The 21,038-nt window shown below is 39.8% G+C and overlaps 1 protein-coding gene and 1 long non-coding RNA gene across 14 annotated transcripts in view; one reads left to right on the top strand and one right to left on the bottom strand.

The window, feature by feature from the left end:
* NTNG1 (netrin G1) overlaps positions 1-21,038 on the bottom strand; it is a 159,777-nt gene that overhangs the window by 89,415 nt on the left and 49,324 nt on the right. The gene's annotated exons all lie outside the window — the stretch shown is intronic.
* LOC106019799 (uncharacterized) lies at positions 10,693-20,745 on the top strand. Of its 5 annotated transcripts, none has more exons than XR_011811098.1 (7): positions 10,693-10,779; positions 10,904-11,007; positions 11,342-11,424; positions 14,478-14,516; positions 15,943-16,005; positions 16,352-16,465; positions 17,904-20,745. It is a non-coding gene; the product is annotated as an uncharacterized lncRNA (long non-coding RNA). The 5 variants fall into 5 exon arrangements; XR_005267457.2 differs by having other exon boundaries at positions 16,352-16,479; XR_005267453.2 differs by having other exon boundaries at positions 16,347-16,465.

Below are 21,038 nucleotides of genomic sequence, written 5' to 3'. Positions count from 1 at the left end.
CACTTGATTAGGTGGGAGATGTCAGCAGCTCCAGCTGGAACGCTGCCGAGGTGGCTGGAGGTCTGAACTGTGGGCTGAGTTAAAAACAGCAACAAAAAGAGCTTGCCAATAACGCACAGCTTTTACTGCTACTTGTCCTCTGTAGCAAGGTGAAAGTGAATTATTCTCTTCCTGGCCTTTTGATACATTAACTTGCACACTACAATCTTCTGCTTCTTCACAAAGGCTATTTTGTCTGCAGATTGGGAATATCTTGCATCAGTTGCCAAGATATCAGACCCTGTAGGCTGCACTGAATCATGTCCATCTAATTTAGGCTTTCAACAGTACATTAATATTTTGCTACTTGTTCATTCTACATTTGTTTCGGAGAACAATTGCTGCGCTGTATGTTTCTCTGTGCCTTCAGTACGGAAGAAGCTATGCCTTTTTTCACTGATGGTCAGAACTGCTGGGGAAAAAGTTGCACACATCTGTATCTAGCAGCACTGACTATGGGCATAACTGTAGCTGTGATTGTCATTAATCAGACTTCTCCTCACCTACCCCGATAATAGAACAAGCCCTGGTATGATAATCAACCTTTTCTTTTCTTATAATTACAGTTATTGCTTCTCTCCATCTCAAGGCCTCAGGGCAACGAGGCTGTTCAGTGCCATTCACTATGTGAAATGAGCTTCAAACGTGAGTTTCCACCTTGTTCACTGCTCTGCTCCGTGGCATACTCCCATGAAACACAAGAAGGACTTAACTACCTGCTTTGACCTCCCCACAGGCGACTTCCTCTAACCTGCACAGGGAAATACTTTTTTTCCTGTTACTCTCTCTTTCCTATTAATACTGATGAATCCTAAAATTTACAGCACAGAATCACAGAATCATCTAGGTTGGAAGAGACCTCCAAGGTCAATTCACTGAGACGTGAAGTTAAGGAAAAAAAAGCATTATTTGAAAAGCAGAACAGTGCTCGTTAAACTGAAAGATTCAAAACATGTAGCTGTAACTGAAAATATGCTGTAAAACGTGTCTATAATAAGTTCCTGTTACAGTTTTCCTGATTTCAAGCTCACAGTTACTATTTCTATTCCTTCCTTTTGAATAAAACAGTGAAAATCAAAATAAAAATAAGTTTTAAGCAGAATAGATAAAAGACTTTTTTTTTTTTTTCTTTTACTTAGGCTCAATTTAATATAGTAGACACAAACAAAAGGACTTGCCACCTTACTTAGGCATTTTCTTTTCCTTAGGAAAACTCGAAAACTCTACGTGCTGTGAGATCGGCAGGGTTCTGTATACTTAGAATAGTGTAAATCTGATTTTTGCAGTAAATGCTCACAATTACATAAGCCATACCTCTCTGAAGTTTCCTGGAAAAATCCGGTCACTTCAGTCACCATGAAACTGTCGCATACCTATGATGTATATGCTTCTGTCATCTTTTTGGCGAAAGCCACTTCATTGGGAGGTCATGGGTATTGAAACATAGCAAATAAATTGGATTGCAGACATGTGTTAAGCATTGCTGAGGGATAGCTTTGGTTTCTTACAGCGCAAGCAGACAGTGAGGCTGTTGTGATTCATGTTAAAAACTAAAAGCTACTCTGATCCACTAGCCCCTGGGTACAGGAGGAAGGATGTTTTATGACTCTGAGCAGGTAACCCAGATTGTATGGATACAGCAAATGCTAAAAATTAGCATTTGCTTGCTACTGAATGGTGCTCTACATCTCTGTGGGCACACAGCTTTATGGGAAAGATGGCACTACTCCAGTTAATGGCAGACTATAATAAGACACAGGTCAGAATGACAGTGCTCTCCTGCACCTAAACCGTTACCAGCAATAACATCAGTGTCACAACTCTGCTGAAACCCTGGTGTAAGAAAAGCACTGCAAATGAGACTCCCAGTAAAAACCTTTTGGCACATCCTCTCCAATAAACCAAATTATTATTTTATTCTTTTAGCACTCAGTTGTCTTTTAAGGGATGAATGATTTGATGACACCAAAATAACCAATGTGGAGTTCAGTGTTCTGCAGAGGGAATTAGGAAAAATAATGAGGAAATGCAAGCTCAAAAAAATAAATGTCCTGAATTCTAGTACAGGGAGTGGGAGACAAATGGGACTGATAGATAAGTTCCCCTCTGCCTCCTGGCATGTCAGTCATTGATGTAATTTTGAAATATTTAACGTGACTATTGATTCAGAGGCTTAGAGTCAGATCCCATTTTCTCTACCAATAACTTGGCTTTAAATTGTTTCTAATTAATCTTAAACATAATTTACATGTTAAGTCATATTTACATTATCAAAACAGCATAAAGATGTCTTACCGTACATAAAAGTCCCTTGGTACATGTTAGTATGAAAACAATTAATTTAACTGGGATTAGTTATGTATTTTAATGTCTTCATCTCTGTGATAATCCTCTTTAAGACCTCTATCTGAGTAAAATGAATACAACAAAGAGAAACTATCCCCTGATTTGTCAAAACTAAGCACATTCTGTGTTGGAGACATCTAAAAGACCGGAGTATTAGCAGCGGTAAGTAATTTTGTGATCAGCAGGCTGCCATAAATAGATCTTAATTTAAGTCCTCTGAGCAACAGCTTTTCAGCTGGACAAGGTGGAAAATATTTATAACTTTTAAAAATGATATTTATGCCATTAAGAGATTTCTAAATAATTAAACACTAATAAATACTTCTAAATGCTTTACTGCCAATTAGCATAAAAGGTTCTGCGGCCTTCCCAACACCACTACCATCTAGAAGAAACCCACTATTCTGCTGTACAGTAATCGGAGATTGGTATTAAATAGCTCCTTGCAGGCAGTCAAATTAATTCGCTATTATTTTTTGTCACTCATGGAATTCAAAATATTACCGAAACTGCTGCTGTTGCAGTTCAGAAGTGTGGACTTTGGGAAGTGCCTGTTTGCAGGTGCTACCCTGCGGCCCAGGGGCCTAAAGCTCTACCACAAATTTTGATCCTGTTCAGCCACGACTGGAAAAAGCAGAGTTATCTGAGAAGCTGCTGACTAGGACCGACTGGTCCCAGGAGGGTTTCCCCTCAAGAAGCTGAGTTTGGTTTGTGTTCACACACAGCGTCTGTGTCAGTGAGCTCGGAAGTCTGTCAGAGGCGCTCCGTGTTGTGCGAGGGGCCTGAAGCCCGGGGGCGCTGAGGGCAGGCACCGTCCCGTCTCCCTGCCAGGCCGTACAGTGTCTTACCAAGTGTACCCATGGGCACAACTTGGTGACGGTGACCCTTGAGTAAGGATTTAGGATAAAACCACATGTCTAGCAGTAGTAGTGTGATCTTTGAACGTCACCAGGGCAGCCAGCAGCAGTGCTGCAGCTACTGTTCAAGGGTTAAAATACGATTGCTGCCTCTCAGGCAAAGCCTCCATCACGGACACCCTTCAGTGGCATATACACAGGCTTAGGGCTTGATTGAAGATGTTGCTTCTTTCAATCTGCTTCCTGTCCACACTAACACCTCATGGACCTTTTTACTCGGGAACAAAGACAGGGGGGCTTAACCTTTCTTCAGCGTGAATATTGGAAGCTGTATCACAGATTACATGCTGTAATAGACACCTGGCTAAATCCCTACAGAGGATTATAACTTGCATTTTCAAACTGGTGAAGGCTGCTGAGGTCAAGCAGGCCAAGATTTTAAGAAGGAACAAAATAAATTTTCAAGAAGCAAGTCACAGCAACCGATTTTTATACTGCTGCCTCAAGGTAGTTAGCTCAGATGCGCTAGACAATAAATAAATATAGTCTGAATCAAACGTGGAGTGAGGCTGTGCAGTAAATTACTGCATTCAAGTCACACTTTCAGAAATAATAAAGTATTTCTGTTTTCCTTTCCAAAAGAGCATTTCAAGTTTTCCATTCGGTACCACGCTATACGTTGCTGATGACTAATTGGACAGTAACAACTGATAGCAAAAATTGCCCTAATGCTTACATTTTCCATGTGATTTCTAGTTATGTGTTTACTATTACACAGCCAGACTATGAAACCATTAACTGGGAGATACTACTCATTAGGAGTCCTCTGTCTAAGGGCACATAGTCAGTGTAGTCGATTGGCAAGACACAGAATACGTCGCATAATAATTCATGTTATCACTACATCCATTAGCCAGTTTGAGAGTATCTTGGTCAATGTCTGTAGAATTATTGTTGTGATGAATACAGGGATGGCTGTAGACGAGAACAATTCACCATCAATAACATTTCATCACTGCAGTGACAGCATTTTAAGTTAAAATGATTTAAGTTAAAAAAGAAAAAGTGCTAAAATCTCAGTGGAAGATTCAATGCTCTCACAGAGCTCCCAAGTGAGAGTCATTTGGATGGTCAGACAAGCACTTTGAACTCTGAGCTGCGGGCTGCACACTGTGAATTCACCAAAAACAGCAAAAAGAAAATAAAAGAATGTTTAAATCAATAACTTCTGGAGAGACTTAAAAAGATTAAACCAGGGAGGATGTGACTGACCAAAAATAAATAATAATACTTAACAACTTTGTGCACTTCTAAGCTTGAAAATACATTGCAGGTTATCATCCTGATCCTGAAACAAATGCAGTGCAAGCAGGTCCTTAAAAGTCAGATGTTTTAATTTTTTTTTTTTTTAAAAGATATTTACATGTAAGTCTCTAAAGATCTGGCACTTTGTCTTGTGGAACGTAGGCTTAACTAATTAATCTTTGTGACAATAGCTCCATGAGGTAGGATCCTATCCCAAATTTACATATAGCTCAGAATAGAGAGAAATGCTTTTGCATGACGAACTCTGTAATCCCTGAATATATTGCACTGTTTCTTCTAAAGCCTTATGGCAGATCACCTTAAGGCATTCCTGGTACCTGGAGTAGTTTTCAGATTATTGTTATTAGATCATCCCTCTCTCCAATACTAGTAGCTGAAAATGTATCATAGGAAAAACATTTTAAAATTTGCATCACCATTACGGGAAGACTGTATTTCCCTCTTTCCATGGCCCTTTATCACTGTGTAACAGGAACACGGCATAATTTGCTTGGTGAAGAGAGAATTAAATTATATCATCTAAATCTGTTCAGGCTTCTGGAATTTTCTAGTTCACAGGAGAGTTACCAAGAGATTTAGCAAAACTATTACCATATCACCATTGGTATAATATGATCACATTTGTAAAGGCACTTAATTCCTATCAGAACATTATTTCTTTTTAGTTACTCAAGATCCTTATTTTTCTAAATGCTTTTCAAATTACTTGACTAGTCTAATGGATTTTTGTTTCCTCTGAATAAACTCTGCCCACTTTTTCTGGGGAAAAGCCTGCGTATTCCCACTTGACAATTTTATGCTTCTGAGGCGATCTTTGACTTGGCAACCTTGCTGATGTTATTTTGACCACTTGGTGATTCTGGCATTAATGATACTTTATGGCAGATCTACTGACACTGACCCAAGTGTATTTTTGTTGTTTGAGAAACTCAATATTGGCGTTTTCCTCTTGTGTCAGCAGGTATCTGGCAATATAATCGCTTTCCTATTTATAGCTTTTGTAATATCATGAGGTGCATACCACTGGGACCCCATTGTGCTAAGTTCTGGCTAAACAATATGGCAACAGTTCCAAGCAAATCTAAGTTTCTTCATATGCTGCACGCATATTTGGGTTTGAGGAACTGAAATCACAGGGGACATAACATCCATTCCTGTCAGCATACTGGCACTTGTCCTGGCAAAGCCAGCCCATCTATTAGAGGCCTCCTCAGACGCAGCAGCAGAGGAGATAGATCACCACGGTCCTGCTCAGCAGTTTTCTGTGCATTTTTGTTAGATCAGCTCATGCAGCCATGCTGCCACCCTGCAGGGTCCCCAGCGGGAAAGGGTGCCACTCACATTACATTGAGTGGTCTGATACAGAGCTCATCTTCCTCGCTCTTTTTGATTATCTTCAATTATCCATGAATTTAGAATGGGAGCCACCGAGGGAGGGAGTCAAAAAAGGAGATGTCTAAAATATGACAGTTGAAATGTGCCATCTCTGTGCCAGGGAAAGCTGGTGTGGTCTTATTGAGGGATGGTCTCAGTTACCATGGTGGATCAGAAAGGGAACAGGGGCATTGTGAGAACTGAGACATTAAATCGTCTCTGTGATGGCAGAGAGAATTAGGGTGCTGGCAACATGAAGAAAATCTCAGTATTTTATTTTATTTTATTTTATTTTATTTTATTTTATTTTGGCTAGAAATAACTGCATTCAGATTTTTGGTTCACAAGGAACATCTGTGGATGGCAAAAAGACTGAGAAATGTGCTGTGAGGGCAGGGTGTGCCCCATCAGGCCTTAACGACCTTGACCAGCCCCATGTGGACCCCTGGTCAGGCCCTACTTAAACTCAAGCCAGGGCCCTCCTCTGTTTTTTTCTCCTGGGTGGGCTTGAGGTCTGTGTTATAGCTGCATCTACTTCTGCTCCTGTTGGGGCTCTATGGATGTTCCTACTCCAGCCCTTGCTGTGCCTGGGGCTGTCAGTGGGCCTGCTGGGACTCCTGGCCATGCAGGATGTGTGTCCCCCCCATCAGTAAGGGCATAGCTGGTGAAGGTGGTCCTCTGCCTCAATGTGGGGCCACTCTGCTTCTGAGCAGTTGTGTGGGGATATGCTCTGAGCGAGGAGATGGGAATAATGCAGATCCCCAGCTTGCCCTAAGCAACAGTGCAGCAGGTTTAGACTAGTTGAGTATGAGATTGAAGTAATGAGAGTGTAGAAATATTGTCTTGGGAAAAAAATCAGGAAATGTTACAGCGTGAGCAAACTGGAGTGTTGCATTGTAGTCTGTGTGGGCTGTTGCACCCTGCTGGAGAGGGTGGACTACCAAACCCTCCTGGGCAGGGTGGGTGATTACTGTAAGCTGTGCTCAGCTGGTGCTTCTCTCTGTGCCAGACGTTTGTGAGTACCATGTGGTTTTTCTCTGGTAGATGGCATAAATAACTACTTTGTTTTTATTTCACTCAGACAAATGATGAAATGTGCCTTGCAAGTCATGGAGGCAGGTGGGATGTGATGGCTGTGACTTCTGGGGAAGGTTGCTCTGAGATTTCTCATGGGTTCCTGGGGAAGCTCCATCTCCCGCAGTAGGGCTTCCTCTTTCTCCAGGAGGACAGCTCTCAAGTAACATCTGTGAAGGCTCATTGATGTTATAGATCCCAGCAATTGAGTGCATCCAGATACAGGCCAAGAATTTTAACTTGACCTCTGTGTAAACCAAATGAAATGAGCAGGAGGGAGAGCTGACGTGGTGTTTATTTGAAGCGCTACTGTGCAATGTTTGGCGCAGCATTCCCCTGAACTGCTTTCAGCAATTGCACCTTGGTCAGCTCTTTTTATAGACCATCCATCACAGCTCCTAAAAACGGTCATGTATATACTAACTACTGTATGAGGTTGAATATAAGCAGTGCGGAAACACAATTAAAATCTTTAGTTACTGAGAAATAAGCATGATGTTTTGTAATGAGTTAAATGGAAACTACACGGGTCATAAAAGCAGAGAATTATCATGACTTCTGTGTCCCTTTTAAAGGGAGTTACACTGAAAACTGTTTTTCACCAAGGTCTCACTGGTTATCTATATTATGACAAGTTTTTGGTATGTAATAGGATAGGTTTGCATGCAGTTTAAAAATCATCTGTTGATAATACAGTTGGACAAAAACTTGTCATACTGAAATTGTCACACAAATAGTTTAAAAGTTGCATATATTTGATTACTGAGAAAGATGTACAAAACCTGTACTTTTTCTCTTTGTGGTATTTTTTAATCCAGAAGGCATCTAAAATACTATGTAACCCATTAATGTAGCTTCAAGAATTAGCCGACAGTCCACCAAAGCTGACTGTTAAAACTGACAGCAAACAGCTGTTCTACAGTATACAACTATTTAGGTCGAACTGAAGGCTACCATATTTGATTAAAACTTCAGAAGTATTTTACATAAGCAGGATGCAATAATGTATAGTGCAAAATAGAAAATAATTCCAAAATTATAAAGGCTTTTTGTTTATTCCTACTATACCTGAATACTGAGTAACAAGAAAAGTACAGGCAGTTGCTATGAAGATGAAGAAAACAAATGTAAAATGACACCCACTCAAGCTGTATACTTCTGACTTCTGTGCAGGTTCTAACTAGGTAATGAAAGTTTGTAATGCTGGTGTCCTACTAGGTAGGTGTGAAAATAACTTAAAACTTCAAATGTATGACATGTGGGTCATACAATAGCTCAAGTTGCATGTTTGGCTTGATTGGCTGGGTAACATGAAAGGTAATAATTTATAATTAATGCTTTATTTGGCAGTTTTCAGATTCAGTGAAGCTCAAATTGCAGTTAGAGCTCTACTGTGGTGTTTAAAATAGATGTTTTGCACATCAGAAGCTTTGAGGGCCACATTTTAAGGCTGGGATAGGGCTGTACACATGCAGATATGCAAAGGGAGGAATGAACCTGTGCTGCAGGTGCCTGCTTGCAGCCCTACCTTTCCCTTGCTGTAGAACAGACTGAGGGCTTCCAGATGCTACATTGAATTTCATGTTAAATGAGAACAGGGCTATTCTTTTAAGTAGCACAAGCTTAGCTAGCTTGTGTGGGGTTGGGGGCTCTAGGAAGTCTTGTAGATTTCCTACTGTGTCACTTTTCTGGTGCAGCACCTTGCAGTGGACCCACTGGAAAAATCTTTCAGAGCAGTACCTTTGTGGGCCCACCTCTGCCTCTAGCCAGCATCAGTCTGCAATCTAACAGAGTGCTGCTTGCTCAGTCCCTCTTCCTGTGCTCCTGCTGGTGAGCTGAGGGGCTCCAAGCTGGCATTGCCTCCAGAGACAGGTTTCTTACAAACTTGGAGACTCCCACTTTTTTTTACCACCAATTGTGCCACCTCTATACCTAGCAATTATACTGCTGTGTGGTGAACAAGATGAGAGGGCTGAAGTGTCTGGAAACCAAGGCTTTATTTTCTCAGTCTGTTTTCCATTGAATCAAGTCTGATCTGATGTACTGCTTGCCTCCTTGAGTGCCAGAAGGGATACAACAGCTGGGGACAGAAGTGAAGTGGCGTAGATTGAATGGCTTAAGGGCAATGTGAAAATGCACCCTAAATTGTGAATAAAGAGCTAAATTATGCCTATTCTGTCACATTTGTGCTTATCTGTAAAAAGATCATTTATATATACAAATAGCTACTTGGATGCGTGAGTGTTATTTATGATGTAAAGAACTATTCCTGGGGCATAAATGTGTATTGGACTTGGGCACAACCAGTTCTGTCCCAACAAAATTACTTTCATTATTTGTTGCCTCAAGGCATCATTAAGATTTTATTATTTCAAAGGACAGCAGGATTTAGGACAGCAAATTTGGGTTCTTTCCTGCACATGTAAACAGTAGCAGCAAAGGGTACTGAGGCCTGCACTGAGGATGTTTCTTTTGCAAAGTCTTTGATATAAATTCCAGTGTAAAGGATTTTTTTCTATATATAGTACTTTACCCTCTCTGTATGCATGCAGGTGTGTGAACATGCTTCCGATTCTTTGCTTTACCTGAAAATTTTATTCTTTCCTGTAAGTGGAAGAATTCCAGAACTGTGGGATATGCTATACCTTGAAAGTACAGCTGGTTTTGTTGGAAGGCACATTGCATTATCTCATTGTGACTGCAGGTGTTACGTTTTACTCTGAATACTGGCAAACTGTCATGATGAAGAGTGATGTTACAAAATATGTTGTATGAAGCTATACTGATTGACACAGACTTCATACAAAGCCATTTTTATGCACTGAAACACAAGTCCCTGTACTAAAAAAAAAAGGGGGGGGGAAGGAGGAGGAAATGAAATCCAAACATAACTGGCTTTGTGAAGACACATTTCTTATTGAAGTATTCACCCTTGGGGAACAGATTTTACTTCCAACTTAAATGCTATCTTCTTGCCTAAATGTACAACTAGAACAAATAGTCATGTGTCTAGTCTTCATAATCTGGGGGATATTGACTATATAATATGGCGAGACAATGAGCAGAGGAGTAGCAAATCCTCCATGGTATTCCTTAATGGTTGCCTGCCACAAACCACTGTTTGCTTTAATAATTTTCATGGGATCATTTTCACTTACTCTGTGGGACACTCGACTGCTGTAGACCATTCCTGAGTAGTAGCAATAGTTAAATAACTTGTTTGTCAGATGCGATGCAAAACATAGGTGGGTGGTGGTGTGGGTATGTCATTTGGCTTTCTTTCAAAAAGACAGTTATCCTCTGAGATGGTCTAATCAAACGCCTGCAAAGATTACACTGAATAATATGTGCATTCATGAGAGCGCTACCAAAATAAATTGGTATTTTATTAATCTTCATGATGAGACGAGTTGAGTGCAATTCAATAGTAAATTCTCCAAATTATCATAATCTTTTACTTGGCTATCATTGGAAGTAGGTGGCTTTGCTAAGCCGAGGCAAGTTATCTTTCTCCATAAACGATTGCCCCTATTTTACATATTCACAGTGATTTCAGTGGGTTCTTCATGCAACAGTATGTAGTAATGTAGTGTATTTGCTATAAATAAGGATAGCAAAACTGTGTCACCTAAAGTTACAAGAGTTTTAAAACCCATGTTTAAATAATATGATAATTAGTTTTTGCATATTTTTAGCTGTAGATCTCAATGATTTGTAGTTCAGCTGCCTCCAAAGTTACAGCTGGGGAAGATCAGTCACAGAGGTGAGTAATGAGCACTCACCTGAGTGGTGGCTAGGCCAGGAACAAACCATTTTCCTTTGCCCCACGGATCTCTTTTGCAAAGAGAATTCTTGTCTTTGTACTAATTTTCTGTCTAACGCCATAGAGAAAAGAAAATGCAGAGCCAGACAGACAACAAATAAAGGGAACTAAAGAGAAGAAATTCTTGTTGGGAATGTCTCAGCTGCACTTCTGGAACTGTCTGCATCTGTAGGCATTGCTCGTTCTGTTCCTGAGTATTATTGATTCTATGCCAGTGGATTTAATGCAAAATTATATTTCTATATTAACTGTAATTTTATTTCTGATTCTTAATGTCAGTATTATTCTTCAGAATTTCTGACCTGCTTCTGTATTACTGCTGTGTCTACTGCCATTTTAATAAGCTTTAGAGCCAGTAGATTAACGCTGAATGTCAAACACCACAATTAGAATTGCTGATGTTATGCAGAAACATTGGTTTTAATATATTAAAAAACCCACCCTCTTTCTATTGCAATAGAATCTGCACTCATTTTTGTTATATTTGATCATTTTTTCACAGAATTCTCAGACTCAGAGGACCCTTGTGTGTATTTGAACCATGAAAGTGATGAAGGAAAAGTAACATAAACAAAAATGACAATTGTAAGTGAAATTCAATTTCATTTCATTTCTCTTACAAGGTGGGCTATGTTGTTTTGCCTTCCTTTGTTTGTCAAGATGGTAAAATAAATGTTTCTAATGAATCACAGTGTATTCCCACATAATGTGGAATTCTTAGAGAAACAAATTTAGATGCTGAATTTCATTATACAGTGAAAAGATGTTGTATTAGTACACACAATGAATTGTGCATTCGGATTATAGCCTGTAGTACTTTGGAAGAGAATGAAGGCACTCATCAAGTCCACATTAGAATACTGCACTGATATAAGTAATCCAATCAAATGTACAGTATCTTTTGAGGAAAGGTAGCAAACTTTGTGATGAGCTGGTAACTTACTTGGTTATGTGTTGGGGATTTTCATGTAATTTCCCTTATTACATATATCCATAATAAGAAATAATAGCATATCTCTGAAAAATATACAATTTCCTAAGGTGATGTGTACTCAGACTGTTACCAGAAGTGTAAATTTGCAGATGTTATGTGGTTGCACTGACTCCTACCAGCCTGCCATTTTTCAAAACATTTAATTATGCAAATTCCAACTGGTTGGATCTCAGGGTAAGAGAAACAAAAGCAGCTGCTCCTGCCCCATGCAGAGGTAGGGGTGTAGAACCTGTTATCTCTGCTGTTGCCCCTCAGGCTCAGCTGCCTCAAGCAGAAAACTCAGAGCAGTGAAAACTGGAGATAAAGCCAGGTTGCCGGTAATATTTCATGGCTTCAGCTACTGTCCCAAATGACGGGGACGTCCCAAGCCGGAACAAGAATCTTCTACCTGAAATACAAGCGCACCTATCTCTAAGGCATGAAATGCCTAGGAAAATGTATGTAAAACGTTCAGTTGTATGTTTTCATCATTGTTGCATACAACTTCCTTGAATTGGGTATCTTGCTTATTGAGCTGGCTCTGAAGTAATTTGTATCTGGAAGTGAAGAGCCTTTTTCTCCCTAGAGCTTTGGTAAGGCTGCTGCAATGAGGCTGCGTTTTCAACCTCTGCAGCCTCCACTGTAACAAGGAGAAGCCACGTGTGGCACCTGTGTTAATTTGCCAGTTCAGGTATCCCTGCCAGCCTGGGCTGAGTACAGCCCGCAGCACTGCTTGGTACTGCAGTACTCTTGCCCTGAATGGATGTGGTGCTGCCACCTCTATACCTGTGGTGTTGTCCTCTGCCTGGCTGCATATGGCAGAATGAGTAGTGTGACTCCAGACAAATGTAGTACAAATACACCCTAAAAAAACTGACCTGTGGTAGGTGTGGGAAGTTCTACACAAGAAGAGACTAAATGTGTTTTTTTCTGTAATGGAAAAACAGGCTTTCTACAATTGCCTGCTAGGATGCCTGAAGGTACAGTTTAAGGGCAGGGATTCCTTTTATCTTAATACATTTCCATCCATTACAGAGTAAGTTGATAAAAAGAAGCTCTGAGTGTGCTCCTCTCAGTGAACCACCATGGGAAGTAATAAATTACAGCATATTATGTTCCCTATCAGTTCCACCCATCACAGGCTTGTCTTGCAGAAGACGCGATAAAGAGAACACCTCAGATAAAGTAATGCAATTAACTGCTGCCATTTGAAATCTGAAAAATTATATTTCTTCATTCCCAGCCCATCTGGCTCTTTTACTGTTTTTGAGTAAAAATGCTGCTTAATGACTTGCTGGTTGGCTGTAGCACTGCTTTCCAGCAGGTGAGGTGATTTGCAGCCTAGTGTTGTAAAGGAAAGGTCAAAAGCTTGCAGCAGCTGCCAGCACCCCGGCTGTGCAGCCCTAGATCAGGGTTGCCCAGCTCCATCTCCTGCAGCCCCCTGGTGAGGGCACGGTGCCAATGTCAGCTCCACGGGGCTCAGATGCCTCTCTGAGGTGAGATGCTCTCGTGGCTGGGTGCCGCAGCACCCGGAGCCAGAAAGGCATGGAGTTGCCTGACCACGATGATGGATATGCCTCTGTGTATTCCTACAGTTACTCTGCAATTTAAGCAATATAGTGCCTTACAGCATTTATCTTTAAAGGGAGTTTTAGCTCCCAGTTTGTACTAGAGGAGCTCTGTGAAGTACACTTATTAGAATGAAAAATAGCTGTCTATAAAATGAATCACTATAAGGGTGCAAAAATAAAAGCCCTGAGAGAAGGGGAGGTATTCCTTCCTCAGACACAGGGCTGTACTATGTCATGAAGAAATCAATACGTCTCTTTAAAGATATGCAGCATTTAAGTCTTGTTGATTATGCTTTATATAAAAAACACCTTGTGCAGACCATGCGAGTATATTCAGGCCCAAAGAAAAGTATGTTAAGGGTAGGCAGTGGCACAGTTCTGCTTGTAATGATGGCCTTTAAGACGGCATATAAGATCACCCTGTTCAGTATGGCCATCTGTGATATGTTAATGCAAAAAAAAAAAAAGGCAACTTCAAAAGATTTATGCCCTTAGATTTCTTTACTTTCATTTCTCCTAATTTTTGATTGGGTGTCTACTGGAAGTACTGCAGTGAAATCAATGGAAGATCTCTAAATTTTAGCTGATAACTCAAGTCAGCATAGGGCTCTAAATTTTAAATGGATTTGAGATTACTGCTATGAATTTTGTTACACAGCATTTGCATATGTTAGTTCAATAAATGATACTTTACGTTGGCACTTGTGAATTCACAAGTTGGCCAACAATTAAAACGTACATAAGAAAACAAGCCCGTTAAATTGCTTGATTGTACTAACTTTAGTATGTCACTATGAGCTATTTTAAATGACTTATTGCTGCAATTTATTTGATGAGCAAGCTGAGAGTTACTTGTCTTTGTCATAGAAGCTATTTAAAAAATCTGTTTATCTCCTGCCTCCTTGCAAACATTTGTGACTATCACCATCTATATCTCTATACTTATCTGTATGTATTTTGGAACTCAGTACTGACTAGCTTTAGATTATAAAATCAATTTCTCCATCTGACTTTATGCCTAGTAAAGCTTTCTACAGTGCCAATATTTCTTAGGCTGCTTTTCTTGACTTAATTCTGTAAACATTATTTTGCAGATTTAGAAGTTGGAAACTTAGAAGAACAACGATATTCAGGTTTGCAAGCAGCTTTAGCTCTGACTTAACATTTCTGTGCAGGGTCCTGTCCTGTGTCTGTCCTCCCTGCTCCCCAGACTGGAGAAACTGCCTCTCTATATATCTGGATGACAGGAAACCTGGCTTAATCCAAAGTTTTGGCTAAAATGCTCAAAAACAGAAAAAATCAGAGTACTTTGGTGTATGTGAGTATGTAAGAAGAAAACTATTTCAAACTGAGTATGTTGAATATATGAAGAGATATTTAAATATTTATTATGTTATAAAATAACCTGATGCTACAGGAAGTTTTTCATTAGAACTTTATGATTTTATTCAAATTCTGAAGTTCCTTTCAATGAGGCAAATCCTATCCAGAGATTAAATTAAATTAATTCCTAGTCAAGAATTCATTGAAATCAACAGATGTTCTCACTGAATAAAACCTGAGTGGCAATTGAATAAAAGCTCCAGGAGGTATCCTAGTATTTATGAGGTCCCAGATCATCCTGTCACTCCCCAGCAGCTTTTAGCTCCACATACATCACGCTTCTCTGAAGCTGGCCTGGTTTGCCACAGCTGATCTCCCCCTGGTGCCAGCGCAGGGGACGCAGTTTGAGTGAGGTGTTCCCACAGCCCGGAGAACAGCACTGGCTGCTCTCAGCTTGGGCTGTCCTAATTGTCCACTCATTCCCAAACAGAAGAGATAAACACGATCCATATAGCTTTCAAGAAATCTCTGTTAATGTTAACAGACTAGGCTTTAGTTTATTATGGATATACAGAAAGCCATAGAAAAAGAAACATGGTTTGAATGAGCAGGCCAACTGCATATGCTTTGCCTGCAATGCTTTCAACATGGGCTAGACAGAAAAGCAGATAAAAAGGCAGTAAAACAAATGTGTGACATGAGTAAATGTGAATAACAATTGTGTTTCTGAGTGTAAACCATGTTTCATAGCAGTGCAGCCTTCACAGGTATCACCTTTTGTTAATTAAAAAATGCTTTATAATAGAATAGCTGTCATAAATGATATAATTGCTATCACTTGGATATCTTAATTAAATTACGCTGCGGGCTAGAAGTCCTTCAGGGCACCTTTAAGATGCTTGATATTGGTCAGTCACATTGTGAATGGGTTATTATTTTTTCAATGCCACCTGCAAATTCATGGCTTTGTTAGCAGAGTCTACAATAGCTGGGTGAAGTCAGGCTTGGGCTGATATGAGATAAACGGACTAAAAGGACAGATGCTGAGGGTCCTACTAGCTTTTTCTACAATAATGGTGCTCATCATTCTGCAGAAGAGTTTAGGATAAAATCTAATAGTGGTGCTCAGGTTCTGATTTTGCACCTGATAGAGCGCACGCATTTGTCGTTAACAAGTGAATTATGTCAAAGCTTCTCAGCTCAGTATTCCCGATCCTGCTGTTCACTTCTTTGTAGTTCAGAAGACTGCCAGGCCAAGTCCAGCCTTCTGATTCCAGAAACACAATTACATTGAATACCGTAAGTCTCTGTAAAATGTTTATGGTTCGGTTACAATAACAAAATTAATATAATGGCCTAAGCTAAGCAGGGAGAAAATCTTTCTGCTGGGCTGTTGGACATGTTAACTATTAATGTTTGTTTACACACTGCTACTGCAGTAACAAGTCACAGAGCAGTCCTAGACCAACAGCCTGCTGAGAGGCTCTGCTCAAGCACATGAAGATGATCTCTGCCATGAGGCATTGCCAATCTTGATAGCGTTTTGTTAGATCTGATTGTCACTTTTATTATTTTGCTGAGAGACAGTTGCTCTTTTGTCACTGTCATGATGACACGCTGTCATGCACTGGTCTGTGAAGCTCAGGTGCTCGCATGCTGCTGTGCTGTGGAGAAGATTTCTGCTCAGACAGAGCAGCCGCGTCCTGTGCTCAGGAGTACCTCGGGTAGGAATGCTCCAGGGAGAAGCCCAAGGAATAAGGTCAGGCCTTACAGGTATTTGGTGCTTTTACTCTTCCACGTGGGATGGACGGGTCCTTCATGTGCTTCTCTTAATTCCCACAAAAGACTGGAAATATTTTTATAAGTTTTAAGTGAAGCAGATTTGCTCCAAGACACTGAGGTATGCGAACAGCAGCAAGAGTCTATGATGTTGAAAGTAATAATGAGGGGATACATTGTGTTAAATCAGGACACAGAGAATAGAATCAATCCCTTGATGAATGGTGGTGAAGGTAAAAAGAATGAGATCACAGTGATAAGAGATGTATTCCCCCAGTCATCTCAGATGAAGATTTCTCTCCCACTGTTTTATTGTTTGGAGTTATTGTATTACTGGACTACATGTAGAATTAATTTTTCCCTATTATATCAGCATTTAAAAAACACCAGTTATGAAGTATGACATTTTAAAATAATTCACCAAATGAATCTAATTAAATTAGGAATAGACCAAATGTTCTGCAAGTGGAAGTTGTGCTTTGAGAGCAGGCTGCAGTATGCTGCCTGCATGGTGTTAGCAGAACAGGCAGCAGTGATGCATGCGCGTGTGACACTTCGGGAACAGAACTTTTCTGAACCAGTGAGACACCAAGAATAACAATTAAGTGTACGAGTGATCTTGTAAGAAAATGCATCATTAATCTATAAAAGCAGCACCACAGACTCCAGTCTCTTTGGTGGTTTTGTGCTTTATCTTTATGATATTTTAAAAGGCAATTGTAGTATATGTCAAATTTTGAGAAAGTGCATGAAGGATTTATTTTGGCTTTTGAGATGTTAGACAAATAAGAAGGGCTAGGAAAGGCTTACTTAGTTTTTTGCAATGATCCAAGACAAACCAAGTACTCATAAGGACAATGCAACTTCCTTATGTCAGTACTGTTTCTTTATCAATTTTAGAAGAAACCCATGTTTTTCTACTGTCACGTGACATAATGCAAAAAGTTACATGCAAAGCAGGTTCTGTGCGATGTCCCTAGACTATTCCAGAGCTTAAGGGGAGATCATCTTTAGCTGCCTGGATCATATCAATAGTGGCTGAATAAAATCTCCATAGAAATATATATTTACTCTTTAGTGCTGTGAAAACCTAGATAAAACCTAGACTATGTTGCTTACTTTATCATCTCTAATGAAATGCTGTGGGAAAGTCTAGGTTAGGATAAAGCGGGAATAACTTGTGACTTCATTAAAGCTGCAGTAGACCAAAAAGTTAAGAAATTATATCCTCAAATGTTTGTTTTCTGGAGTATCTTTAAAATATTTTTTCTTTGGGGGGAAAAAAAACAACACAAAACTGTTTAGACTGCAAAAGCTGAAGATTTTGACACTGAAGTGCATGCAGACTAAATTAAGTTTTGGTTCTCTGACCAATTACAATTGATACTGATACCGTTATTGGGATTTTTTACTTGCAGAAGTACCACAGCATGGTTAACTGCCTCAGAAGTGTAAAGTTTCACGGACAGAGGAGCAACACTTCACAGGAAGTATTGACACATTGACACATGCTGTTCCAACTCTTCTGGCCGAAGAATAAAATGTGAATGCTTTATTCACAGCTGAGAGCACTTACTACCCAAAGCAGCCTCCCTGAAGGCACTGCGACTATTTCTGAGAGCTAATTGTGTGAATAACGTGATACTGTATAAATGTGATCAGTGACTGGAGTGTTGCAGGAGTGCTTGCTTACAGCAGTTCCGCTATAAGACAGTGCTACCCTTACTCATGTATTTTTACAGGTAGACTGTGAGCTGTGTCCTTGGTCAAGAAAGCAGCCTGAAAGGGAAGTCACTGGGGAAACGAGCAAAATCAAATTCTGAAACAAGTTATCACTAACTGTCGGCAACACTAGGTAAAACTAAAATAGAGAGGTGATAATGGTATGAAACGGGAAAGGAGGAGTGTGAAGAACTGAGGTCATCAGGAAAAAAAGGGCGAAAAATAATTGAAGCTTAAACCCTGCTTTTTGTTACTGCTTTTTTCCTCCTTAATCCTCATTTATTTCAGGTCATTCCTCAGGAAACCACAGCTGGGTCTTTTTTCTAAATGGTAAGGCAATACTGGGAGTCCTGTTGTTTTATTTGAAAAATTGATGATGGAGAAGAGAATCTGTTAACACAGTCCTTATCCAGCATGAATATGCAGAAGGTCCCACTTGACAGGCATTATGAACCAGAGTCAGTTCATTTATTGGGCCCAAGCATCTCTCCAGACAAGGTTAAGAAATACCTTCTCCTTTCTGCTTTTCAGCCCTCTTCCTGATTTTCAGATACTTAGCTACAGTTCCTTTCTTTTTCCTAGAACATTATTCTAGCAAAAAGTATGTGTCAAGTCTTCTGTCCTCCTAACTCCTCTGATCAGTCACACCTACAGTCAGTGTTTTAGTCATGGTCCAAATTTCTTTATTCCAGAAGCTAATGCCCTCAGAGAAAGGCAACCATTATAATCAGCAGCCTGTCCAGCATTTCACCCCTCCTTGGTTCACAGCACAATGGATATGTTCACAAGGAAAAATCAGGGAATAGCTAGTACACAAAAATGCCTATCTGTGCCAGTGTGATTTATCCCGTGTTGATAGCATTAGCACTGAAAGTGTAGGGTAATAGGATCACACATTACTTGGAGTTCCCAGAGGTCTTGGTCCTTGTTAGCTTTTTTTTTCTACATGTGCTAGCACAATCCAAATAGCATAACTAGATTCATGCACATAAAATCACACCTTCATTTTGCTGTGTATGAGGCAAGGAATTGACTGTCCGGTCTGAAGATAGCAGCCTACCTACAATGAGGGCTTCTGCGTACAAGAAGAAAAGCATGAGAAAATAGAAGGTCAGTGTCTTAAGATGGGTAAAGAAAATGGGATGGAAAAATGCTAGATTACAAAAAATGAATTACTATTAAGTCATTTTCCCTACTGTATAATTTCCTCTCATTCCTCCATCTTCCTAGCCATTATGCTAAATGACAAAACAAGCAGTAAAGACCAGAACAAGAACTTCTCATGAAGAACAGCCAAAAGTAAAACTTTTTTCCTCCCCTCTCTTCTTCCCCAAAGTCTAAAGATGCTCTTGCAAAGAGTGTGTGCTTGTGAACCAGAAGCAGGCTCTTAATGGAAGGAACTTGGCTGTAATTTATTTTTGTCTTGTGATATTAAGTAATTTTACTTGATGTACCATTTTTAAAAATAAAAGTATGGGTATATGGCGAAGTAGAAGTATGAGATACAGTGAATACAGAGACACTTGAATTTATTCTTGAATTCCTTTAAAGCTCATGTACTCATGAATGCCTGTGAAATCTTCCAGATACTAAATGGAACTTTGTGCTTTTTTCTTTTTCCCCACGGGAAGCCTAATATTCCCACTTCTGCCCCAAAGCAGGAAATTTCTAGGAAAAATCTCACACAGGGTTTGCCTGCAAAGCCATTGTCAAATGATGAGATTTGAGATTCAAGAAATTGAAACTTTTTTTTTGCACATTGTGCAAAGGGTATAGCAGTGGTTCTGGTGGATTCTTTTGTAAATTATTTGCCTCTTCTACACAAATGTGCCAACTGATGTTGTTCTGCGTGCTTTTAAATTTCTCTCTTCAATGTAATTACTAGAGGTACATCAGTGCCTAAGGCTATGTTATTATCTCTAGATTCAGACACTGTAAAATACACATCTGTTTGTGTCTTCCATTTTCTAGCTCGATATTCACACGGAAATATGTTGTGGTGTCTCAGCGTGACAGGTGTACGTATACTCACTTCTCAGTGGCCCTGCCTGGCCTCAGTATGTTTGCAAATGTTGAAGCCTAAAAGATGTTTTCCCCACAGAAACCACGCAGTAGATGTAACAAGTAATCAATCTTCTGAACAGCAATCAGGAAGCCTCTTAACAAACATCCTACACAAACACAATAATTAATCTAAGCTATGACCTGAATAGCAATTAATATAATCAGCATTAAAAGGTGTGCCTACTGTACTCATTTTGGGCTGTCATAGGATGTTATATGCAATATAAAAAAATTGGTTTGTTTTGAAGAATACTGATTTCAGGAGTGAAAGATGCAGATTGGGTTGTTTGTTCCAGTGTGCTCAGATTAAAGCAAAACACAATGTCAAAGTAGATAAAAAGGATATATACACACAAACTATGAAAAAAACCACCACCACCACCAAAAAAAACAACCACCAAGCCAAACAAAAACCCAGACTTCTAACCACAAACTCTCAGATGAGCAATTGTGGTCTGTGAGCATTAAGTGGTGGAGGAAGTGATGTGCTTGGGCACAGGTTCAGCGTAGGCAATGTAAGCTTATCTCTCGTTTATTCATCGGGAGGCAAGTTGTTCTGAAAGCCCTAGGATGGTGCTCAGCCTGGTGTTGTTTTACTGATTTATTCCGGTTGAAGGTAGGCAACATAATTTTTTGAGAAATGACAGTACATTTCTTTTTCTGAACTAATAATACTTTTAAAAAACACCCAAATAAGTGAATTTTGAATGTCTCGTTTACTTCATGTTCATGTTAGGCAATGGAGGCAGGCAGGCAGGTTTCATTAC

This window comes from Anas platyrhynchos, chromosome 8 (assembly GCF_047663525.1).
Source record: "Anas platyrhynchos isolate ZD024472 breed Pekin duck chromosome 8, IASCAAS_PekinDuck_T2T, whole genome shotgun sequence".
Taxonomy (NCBI): domain Eukaryota; kingdom Metazoa; phylum Chordata; class Aves; order Anseriformes; family Anatidae; genus Anas; species Anas platyrhynchos.
The sequence above is the reverse complement of the archived record's forward strand: the minus strand, read 5'-3'. Positions and strand labels throughout refer to the sequence as shown.